Genomic DNA, 11,049 nt, shown 5'->3' on the forward strand with positions numbered 1-11,049 from the left:
CCCCCCTAATTATGTAATAAACTTAAATAAAAGGCTAGAGTAATTACCTTGATGATTTGGAGTGAAAGTTCTTATTTTTCTCCCTCTCTCTTTTCTTCTCTTTTTCTCCCTCTCTTTTCTTTTCTTTTAATCGTTTTTTCCCCTTCTCTCGTTTTCCGGTTTTTTTTTTCACTTCAGCTTTTTTCCTTTCACGTCTTATGCCGAATCCTTTATATTTGTTTTTTTTTCCTTTTCCTTGGGCTTGGCCCACTAAATCTCTCTCTTTTCATTTTTTTTTTCTTTTGATTTCCTTCTTTTATTTAAATTACCAACTTAGCCTAAAAAAATATATGGGTTATTACACAAAATCAGCATGTCTAGTTAATCTCCAAATCTTAGCAATAATCTTAGTTAGTTGCCAGGGTGGTTTTAGCTTTTCTTTGATCATGTTGACGACCATAAGAGAATCAGATACCACCATAACATTCCGAAAATCATTATCCTTACATATATTAATTCCTTTCCAAATGGCCAACACCTCGGCCATATTGTTGCTGCATTGCCCATAAAATTCAAAGAAAGGTATGACTCATTATACCTCCTCCCTGGATCTTAATGACGCCCTCCCAAACTGACCTAAATTTCCTTTACAACAACCATCCACATTGAGCTTGACCCAATTAAAATTGGGTTTATACCAATACACTGCTTGAGAGTGAGTTACAGATCTAAGCTTTTCCACCAAATTACATTTCTCCAACAAAGAACGAGGAATTTGCATATCAAGGAACTTTGCTTTGAGAATTAAAGAAATAAGATTGTTGACTTGTTGAATAATGTACTAAGGTGACATCTTCTTTTCTTCAAACCGGGCCCTACACCTGTTTTCCAGATTTCCCAGCATATAGCAATTGCTATACACTAAAGAATGTATGAGTGAACTTCATTCTTTCCTTTAGCTATCCACCATTTCATAGTTGACAATCTTATTTGTCCCTGAACCAAACCAATACCACATGTATTGCAAAAGAATTCCGGCTACTTGTGTGGCTATTTGTCCTTCACTGAAGAGGTGTTCAAATGGGTCTCTATTTTATGAATTGGACAACAATTAGAAATAGAAGGAAGGCAGATTCCAAACCTTTTCACTGCATCATCCGAGGGGATCATATTTTGTAAAGCCCTAGAGGAAAGAGATCCTAAATGGAATTCTTCTGTACCAATTCTTTGAGCTAACAAGTGTTGATTCTCTTTTCCTTCTCACAATCTGCCAAGCAGTTTTGCTGCTGAATTTTCCTGTAAAATCAAGAGTCCAAATATCCAAATCTTGTCTCTCAGTGTTAAACTCAATGGTGATAATAGAGTTGATTACACTTTAAGGTAATATCCTCTTGAATTTCACAGTATTCCAGTTATTACCCTTGTAGAAATCCTTGGGCATAGTTTTTTTTTTTTTGGGATTTCATTGATTCTAAACTAGGTTTGCAATAGGACCTACATCAATCCATTGTCCCACCAAAAAAATGTCTCTCCTTTGACGATTTTTCATAGAATAGAAGGTTCCACCACTTTTTTTTGCTATTATTGAGCCTCTTCCATATGTGAGATTGTCTATAAGCCCATTTCTTAGCAACATGGTGATATCTTTTGCAGTATTTGGCCTCAAGAAATGATTTTAAGAGAGTGTCTTGAGTCTTGAATTTCCACCATAATTTAGCTGAGACAGTATTACAGATATCCTTAAGGGATCTGAAACCTGCACCTCCTCCATTGACCGGGAAACATAAGTCCTCCCAAGAGCACCAATGTTTCTTCTTTCTGTCTCCATCCATTCCCTAGAAAAAAATGGCAATGATTATCTCCATCAGTTCCAAAGCAATCTTAAGAGGATATACATGAGATAATAAATGTAGAGGAAGAGCCTGGAGCACAGATTTTATAAGGACTGCCTTTCCTCCATAAGAAAGAAGTTTTCCTTGCCATCCTTGTAGCCTTTTTGTAACTTTTGCCACCATAGTATTGAAATAAACAATTTTTTACCTCCCAACATAAATGGGGCATTCGAGATAGATCATAGGGAACTGGCAATGATTAAAACCAGTGATCCCTTTAATAATATTGATCCTGGGGTCATCCTCTTTAAAAGTCATATAGAATCCAGATTTTCTCTTGTTGAAAAGTTGTCCAGAAACCTCTAGAGATTGAGGATCACATGAAGAGAAGATAGTATCATCTGCATAGCATAAATGAGAGATATTAGGGCCATTCCTATCCATGGAAAATGAAACAAAATTTGATTGAGTTAAAGAGTCCATCATTTTGGAAAACAATTCAGCTCCTATAATAAAGAGAGAGGGGCAAAGAGGATCTCCCTGTTTGATGCCTCTAGTGGAGTTGGAAAAAACATGTCTAGTGCCATTAATATTAATAGAATACCAGACATTAATGATGAGTCTCCAAACACTGTCAATCCATCTCTCAGAGAACCCAAATTGTCTAAATATTCTATAAAGATAATCCCAGGAAACCCTGTCATATGCTTTATTCATGTCCAGTTTCAGCACCACATTGCCACTAGGAGAGATTCTGTTGATGTTATGAACTATCTCTTGGGTCAACATGATATTGTCTGTGATTGGTCTGCCTTTGATGAAACTTGTTTGGTCAGGTGAGACCAGCTTGTGCATGGGCAACTGAGTCTTTGATTAACTAATTTTGAAAGGATCTTGACTGAAAAATTACTAAGACTAATAGGTCTTAGTTCAGTAAAAGTCTAAGGATTGTCTACTTTTGGAATAAGTATTAGACAAGTATGAGTAAGGGCCTTAGGAATCTGATTACTGCGCAAAAAAAAAAAAAAAAAAAAAAATCAAGAACCATTAATAGCAAGTCATCTTTTATGATTTCCCAATAACTATTATAGAATTTCCTTGAGATCCCATCAGGGCCAGGAGCACGGTGGGAATTCATGGAATAAACCACATGTTTCAGTTCATCCATAGTTAGATTGGCCTTAAAACATTCATTATCATAGTCATTTATTAATTTAGGAATGCAATTAAGACTAGAAAAGTCAGTAGTAGAAATCTCTTTGGAGAATTTATTTGAAAAAAAGGATACATCTTCATTAGCAATGTCTTTATCCCTTCAATCCAGGTTCCATCCTATTTCCTCATCTTATTTAGAGATAGTCTCTTTTTCTTGCCTTTGACAATAGAGTGGAAGAATTTGGAGTTGACTTCTCCGTCCACTAATCATTGGAACTGAAAACTCTGGTTGCGAACTTATCATGTAGCGAAAGAAGACAAGACGTAATAGTCCTGTCAATTCCTTGATCGTCATATAACTTTCAAAAATAAAATATTGTACTAATTTATATTTTCTCCTAAAACATATTCCCTCCGTCTCCAATTATCAGTCATTTTTTTGTATTACGCGTCCTTTTAGAAATATTAATTAGGAGGGGTTTTTGACAACTTTATCCTTATTTATGTCTAAGTTATAGTCTCTCTCCATTAAATGTTTACTCTATTTATGCATCATCTCCATTAACTAATGAAAAAATTCTACTAAAGGTAAAATGGAGAAAACATAATTAATAATGTGTTAAAATTGAAACAGAGACGAGAATTTTGAGAGACAAGAATAATGGGAGAATTCTTTTTGCTTTGTATTCATCATAATGACCTCTTTATATAGAAGTTAGGTCTTTATTCCCCCAGTCTAATAAGGTATTACACATCCTATATTTACCATAATTACAATTTCACCATAAATAAAATTATTATAATTAGACTAGAATAGGGTTCCATAACACCCCCTCAAGTTGGAGCATGAGGGTCTCGGATGCCCAACTTGCCAATCAAATATTAATGCCGCGATTTGCCCAAGGCCTTTGTAAACACATCAGCCAATTGCTCACTGGTTGATACATGACTAGGAAGTATTATACCGGATTGGACTGCGTTCCGAACATAGTGACTTAGTCTATCCATGAAATACTGGATTTCGTGCAACATACAATGTTGTTTGACTATCACAGTACATTTTCACTGGAGATTTATGTTCAACGCCCAAACTATGCAAAATTCCCCTTAACCATTTTAGTTTACAAACTATCATTGCCATTGATCGGTATTCCCTCTCCGCTGACGAGTGAGAGATAATGTGTTGAGTCTTGGTTTTTCGTGACATGGGTGAATTATTGAGGGGACTGGTAAGTGATTTTCGAGTTAACAGACATCCGGCCCAGTCCGAATCACACCATCCATACAACTGGAGATCATAATCTTTTCTCATCATAATGCCTTGTCTTGGGTTCTTTACACGGAGAGCAATGTTTCGTTGTGCTTCCTTTGGTTGCTGCATGAATTGGGACAGAACATGCATGCAATACGATAAATCAAGTGGCGTAAAACTGAGGTATATTAATCTACGACCTGATGTCGGTATAGTTCTAGATCCAGATCTCCCAAATTGGCTCCTTCAGCCAATGCCAGTAATCCATGGCATATTGATTGGTTTTTAGGTCCCAGTAATCCGGACTCAGAAATTTATATCTAAGACATATTTCCGTTGACGAAGAAATAACCCAGTTGGTCCACATGCAACTTCAACTCCCAAAAAATATTTCAGAGGGCCCAAATCCTTCATGTGAAAACATGCGCAGAGATAGTCTTTGAATCGGTCAATGGCACTATGATCGTTTCCGGAGATAATCAAGTCATTCGCATAGACTAAGATGTTAAGTTGCATACCTCGTCGGTGCATCGTGAAGAGAGAATAATCTAAGTACGACTGTTTGAACCCATATTTTATCAAAGCACTTGACAATTTCGCAAACCAGTACCGTGTGGCTTGTTCAAACCATACAAAGATTTTCAGAGTCAACATACTTTCCAGAGCAGGAACACAAAATTCCGGCGGCAATTTTATGTAAACTTTCTCTGTAAGGTCACCGTGCAAGAAGACATTATGAACATCCATCTGATGCGACTCTCAATTTTGCGAAGTTGCAAATGCCACGAATGTCCAAAGGTTACTATTGTAGCAACTAGAGCAAATGTTTCATTATAGTAAATTTCTTCCTCTTGTTTATTTTTGAAAATGACCAACCGAGCTTTATAACGCTTGATTGTGCCATCAGAGTTGTACTTGACCTTGTACACCCATAGACATCCAAGCTTTTTCTTATCTGGTGAAAATGTTTTTAATGTCCATATTCCATTGTCCTCCAATGCTTGGATCTCTTGCTGCATGGCTTTTCTCCAATGTTCCTTTTTCATTGCCTCCTGAAGGTTTTTGGTTCGGTTCCTGTGGTGATTGCTACAAGGAAGCTTAGATGTTGCAAGAAAAAATTATCATAAGATATACAATGAGCTAAAAGGTAAGACGCACCTGAGGGTTGCTGAGGATCGGGTAGACGCGTTGATGGACTTTCTTTCCGGAATGTTTCAGTGACGCAATCGCTAATTCTTCTGAAGTTTGCCCTGACCCAATTGTTCTTCCACTGGCAGGTCGTTGGCCCCGACACCTTCCTTCTGTACTTCCTCCAGTTTTCTCTATTTGGACCGTCATCTGTCCCGTCTAATTCTGCCTGATCCGTAGGTTCAGTATCCGGTGTCCGTACTTCGTCCATTCGAGTTTTGTTCGTACCTACATTATCAGTTCAATCTTCTTCGAAGTTCTGTTGGTTTCTTTCTCCCTCCATTTCATCCGCGATCACTTCGATAATGTCAACCAAGTTACTTCATCCTATAGCAAAGGGGAACTTAGTCTAGTAGAAGTCCATATCTCTTGAGAGTAACTATTCATCGTTCTCTAAGTCATACAATCTCCAACCTTTCTTTCCGTCGGGGTATCCCAAGAAGACACACCTACGACTCTCAAAATTGGCCCTCGTTCTTCCCTTTGTGTGTGCATAGTATAGTGAGCATATCACCCTTAAATTATCATACCAGGGCGCCTGTTACACCTTGGGAAATTCTCCGTTAGCATACAGTGAATAGGCCATCGAGGGGTATAATGTATACGATGTTTTGACGAGCAAGAAATAGCATTTGAGGGTCCTAACTAAGATTTCCAAAAAAACATTTAAGTTAAGGAAAGAAAGTTGTTAAGAAAAGCAAGTCATATGTCGTGTGTCGGACATGATTTACGAGTATCGAGTTAACGACGTTCTAATGATGCTTTAAGGAAGAGTTATAACGTCTCTTAGATTGGTATTGAGGTGTTAAACAAGTGTTAAGAAGGTTCCATAAGGATCGGAGATCAAACGAGTCGACGAGAACAAGTCTCGGAAAGCTGGGCAAACATACGGCCAAACATACTGGCCGAATAAAATCTACGGACGTATGTCCAACCGTAGATTCAGCCCGATATAACATGTCTCACTTTGGACCAGATCTACGGCCGGACATACGGCCGAGAAAACATACGGACCGTATGTTGGTCGAAGTAGATCTTGGTCGGGAGACCGGGTTGGGATTTATATAAGGGACCTCTCTTTCATTTTAATTCATTTCCTCTTTCATCTCCACAACTCAAGAAATATCTAGAACACTCCATACACTTCATCCATAAGAACACCAAGGAAATTGATGATCAACTTCATCAAACCAACAAGAATCAAGAGTGTGAAACCCATAAAAGTCATCCAAGTCAAGAAATCCCAAGAAAGGTGAAATAGGGTTTTGGTGCAAGAGAGGTGTATTACCATTCAAGGCTTATTCCTCCATCATCTAAGGTGAGTTTCATGATCTTTCCATGTTGTTTGAAGTATTGATAGGTTGAAACACTTGGATTGTAGAAGAGTATAGAAAATGGGTCATAAATGGGTGAATAGTGTCAATGTTGAGTAGTAGTTGAAATGAATCATGAAAATGGATATGTTGAGATTATAAATATGTTATAAATGACATTTAGAACATGGAATAACTATTGTATGAGAAAGAACGCGATAGTGAACCTTGATCATGGTTATGGAAAATTTAGAGTGAAATTGTGAATGTGGGCAATGCAATTGAATGATGATTGTTAAATATGATATTATGAATGATGTTATGAACGTTTGGGAGTTGATATCGAATATGGAGGAAGTCGTATAAAAAAAAGAAATGCTGCCCAATTTTCTCTAGCTTTAGTAAGTACGTTCTCATTATTGTTTAGCTAATGTCGATACGAATTCCCTTGAAGGTATAAACGAGTGCATTAAAGGAGAACGAGCAAGCGATAGAATAGTTAAACGACAAAGGTATGTGAGGCTAGTCCTTTCTTTCTAAGGCATGAATCTTATGGCATGAATCTCCTCCTTTCTCATGAATTCCCTATCTTCAAGAAAGCCAAGAGCCTTGTTTATGAATAGCTATACGAGATAAGAGATACGTTATGAGTATGAAAATGATGATGATAAGTTAAGACTAAGAAGTTATATCCCATGATATGATGCTACTCACAATCTATTGATGTTGATTATAATATACACTCACCTTATGCTTGTTCCTTCAAGGTGAGGCAGAATGCTTATGAATGCTCCAAAATGAAATCGGGGGTCCACGACCTTATGTCACCTCGATAGAGTATGATTATCTATGAGTCTCTATGCATGTATTATGATGAGTTATGATAAGTATATTATGATGAGCATAAGATGATGTTATTACACCGCGCCTATATGGCCGGGCAGTCACCGCCAAGGCGGGCAGCTATACACCATGGCTAAATGGCATGGGCAGACACCACTAGTGGGCGGCATGAGATGGTACCCCGGACGCGGGAGGCCTGGACGCAGGCTAATGCTAATGTTATTGATTATCACACCGTACCTATATGGTCGGGCAGCTTATACATTTATGCATATATGATATGATGATGAGTATGAAAGTAAGCCAGCTTGTATTATTTCTTTTATGATACAGTCAGTTACAAATCGCTCCTCATTTGATACTCCCCTATTTCATTGATGTTTCATTATTGTTTATGCCTTACATACTCAGTACAACATTCGTACTGACGTCCGTTTTCTTTGGACGCTGTGTTCGTGCCCCACAGTAGACAGGAGACTGCGGATCCATAGGAGCTATCGAGCAGATTTACGGAGCCCTCCTTTATTCCGGAGGTGCTATTTTGAGGCGTATTTTGTGTATATATATATTTCGGGCACGACGGGGTCTGTCCGTCCATATGTCTAGTACTCTAGTAGAGGCTCGTAGATACGCAGTGTGGGTAGTATGGTCTCACAGTCTTCATGTATATATATATATATATATATATATATATATATAGCCTAAGGGCTTATGTTTATAAAAGTAAATATGTTCCAATGGTGATAGTTCCTATAATTATGAGCATAAGATATGAATGAGAGCAGATGAGTAGCAGAATGTGTGGTGTTTGGTGGTTAGCCCCGGATACCCGTCATGGCCCGTAGCCGGGTCGAGACAACGCCTCTCCGTATAAAATTTCATAGGGGGTTTTCCCATTCAAAATCGAAGATGATGCTTTATTGATCAAGTACCCCGCAGTCAAAACGCATTCTCTGCAGAATTAGATCGAAGATGACCTTGAAATCTCAATGCTTGGGGCACATTAAGAATGTGATGGTGTTTTCTTTGGACTCATCCATTATGAGGTGGTGTCCTTGTACAAGATGTTTGAAAAAGAATTCTATGTTCAAAGAAGTAAGTCTTCATACATGTGAACTCAGTTCCGTTATTACTTCTAACAATCTTCACCCTCTTACCAAACTGCCTATCCACCAAGGCGAAAAAATTCTTTAGGGTTTAAGACACTTCTTTCTTGTCGATTAACAGAAAAATCCATACGGCTTGCGAGTGATCATCCACAACACTAAAAAAATATGAAGCACCACATGAAAACGGGGTTCTATACGGTCCCCATAAACCACAATAAATCCTTTCAAAGATATCCGAAGCTATATTTTCACTTAAGGAAAAACACTTCTTGTTTGCTTTGTCCTTTGGCATATATCACATTATTTATATGATCAACACTACTCTCGTTTAGGCCCAATGCCATAATTGACTTCTTTACTTATGCTGAAGGATGACCTAACCGTTTGTGCCAAAGATCGAACTAATCAACTGCCTCCGCCTTCATAGCTCGTACTCGCGACACATTCTGAATATAGTAAAGTCCACCTCAATGCTCACCCATTCCAAGCAGCTTCCTCGTGGTGGGGTCCTGTATAGCATACATAATTTTGTTAAATTTTACATTACAATCTAAATGATCAACAAGTTGTGACACAGAAATTAAATTGCATGTTAAGTCTGGAATGTAAAGGACATCCTTCAACCATTTCCTATTATTTAGGCTAGTTGTTCCTTCTCTCGTGGCCACCGAGCTACTTCCATCCGGAAGCCTAGCTGGACACTTAGGAATGTCCCGTTGATCGCTCAGTTCCTCTGGATTACTTGTCACATAATTGATAGCTCCAGAGTTAATAATCCATGATGAGTTTTAGGTCTTACTATCAATCTTGCCATTCGAGTTTATTCCTTGGGAATTCAACACGTGAATCACAGTCTTCTGGATCTTATCGCTCAAATTGTGAGGTCTTGTCCCGCTTGTGTTCACCGATCCTGTCTCCGCCTGAGTTCCTTCTTTGACAACCACGGTGGTAGTTGCCTCTTCCACGGACGGATCCCGATCCACCCCTTTGTTGTTGTTGCTGTCCTCGTCTTCTTCCTTTGGTTTTCTCGTCTCCTTTTTGATTTCCTGGCCACCAATCCGGATACCCAATGAGTCAAAAACATCCGTCCAATACGTGTCTGGATCTCTTATAATGTGTGCAGAATGCACTATCATTTTTCCCTTTGCCTTGGTCATGGTAAGGGTTTCTTCCTTGTACGGCAAAAGCCATGGTTTCACTTCGATCTTTCATTTTTCGTGCGATTCCTCTCACGTGTTCTTCTTGCACCAGCTTCGAATATACCTTGTTCAATGATGGCAACAGTTCCCGGGCTAGTATATTCGACCTCACCGTAGCATATGTTGTCTCATCCAATCCCACGAGGAGAAGATGCACTTTTTTTTTTGCGCTTATAGGAGCGTTCCTAGATTGCACGTGCACTTTCAGCACGTACAAGTTGGAATCTGTTCGTAATTCACCAATTCCTCCCATAGCTTAGTGAGTTTTCCATAGTAATCCACTATTGTCCTTCCCTTCTGCTTGCACTACGCAAGTTCCGCCTTTAGTTGTTGCATCCGAGGGCCGTTAATAACTGCGAATCACTCTCGAATGCTCGTCCATAATTCTTTTGCTTCCTCTTTTTGTGAAATCGTTGAGCGAAATGTTGGTTCTATGGTGTCGCGAATCCACGACACCAATAGTGAGTTTATAGTCCACAATCTTCCAAGTCTGTCGACTCTTCATCCAGTTTCTTGATTGTACCGTCGATGAAGCCGAACTTCTTTCTTGCTCTTATGGCTCTCCTCATGGATCTAGCCCATTCTTCATAATTCTCACCCTTCAATTGGACTTGTGTCTCCACAATTCCAGGGTTATCATTCGATGTAATGTCGTAGGGAGAGATTGTTTTTCTTTGGGTTTTGTTTTCTTTACTGGCGATTCTTTTGCCGTCATCGCCGGTTTCTTTACCGTCACTTGCCATTGTTTTAGGGTTTTTGTGTTCTTTCCAATGTGGCTCTGATACCATGTTAAAATTGATACAGAGACAAGAATAATGGGAGAATTTCTTCTGCTTTGTATTCATCATAATGACCTCCTTATATAGAAGTAAAGTCTTCCTCTCTCCTAGTCTAATATGGTAACCCTATTCTAATAGGACTACGCATCCCATATTTATCAATACCACAATTCCACCATAAACAAAACTATTACAATTAGTGTAGACTAGTGTTCCATATAGTGTCTTGAACTTTTAAAACGACAAATAATTTGAGACAACTATTTAATTAATCATGACAAATAATTTGAGACGGAGGGAGGGGGTACTATGAAATATTTTGTCCTTCCAATTATAACTGACATGAAAGAAATGTTACAAAAATTGAGTATAGCAATATCTCAGAAGAAAGTCCGTAACA

The sequence above is a fragment of the Lycium ferocissimum genome, chromosome 9, assembly GCF_029784015.1.
Source record: "Lycium ferocissimum isolate CSIRO_LF1 chromosome 9, AGI_CSIRO_Lferr_CH_V1, whole genome shotgun sequence".
NCBI lineage: Eukaryota > Viridiplantae > Streptophyta > Magnoliopsida > Solanales > Solanaceae > Lycium > Lycium ferocissimum.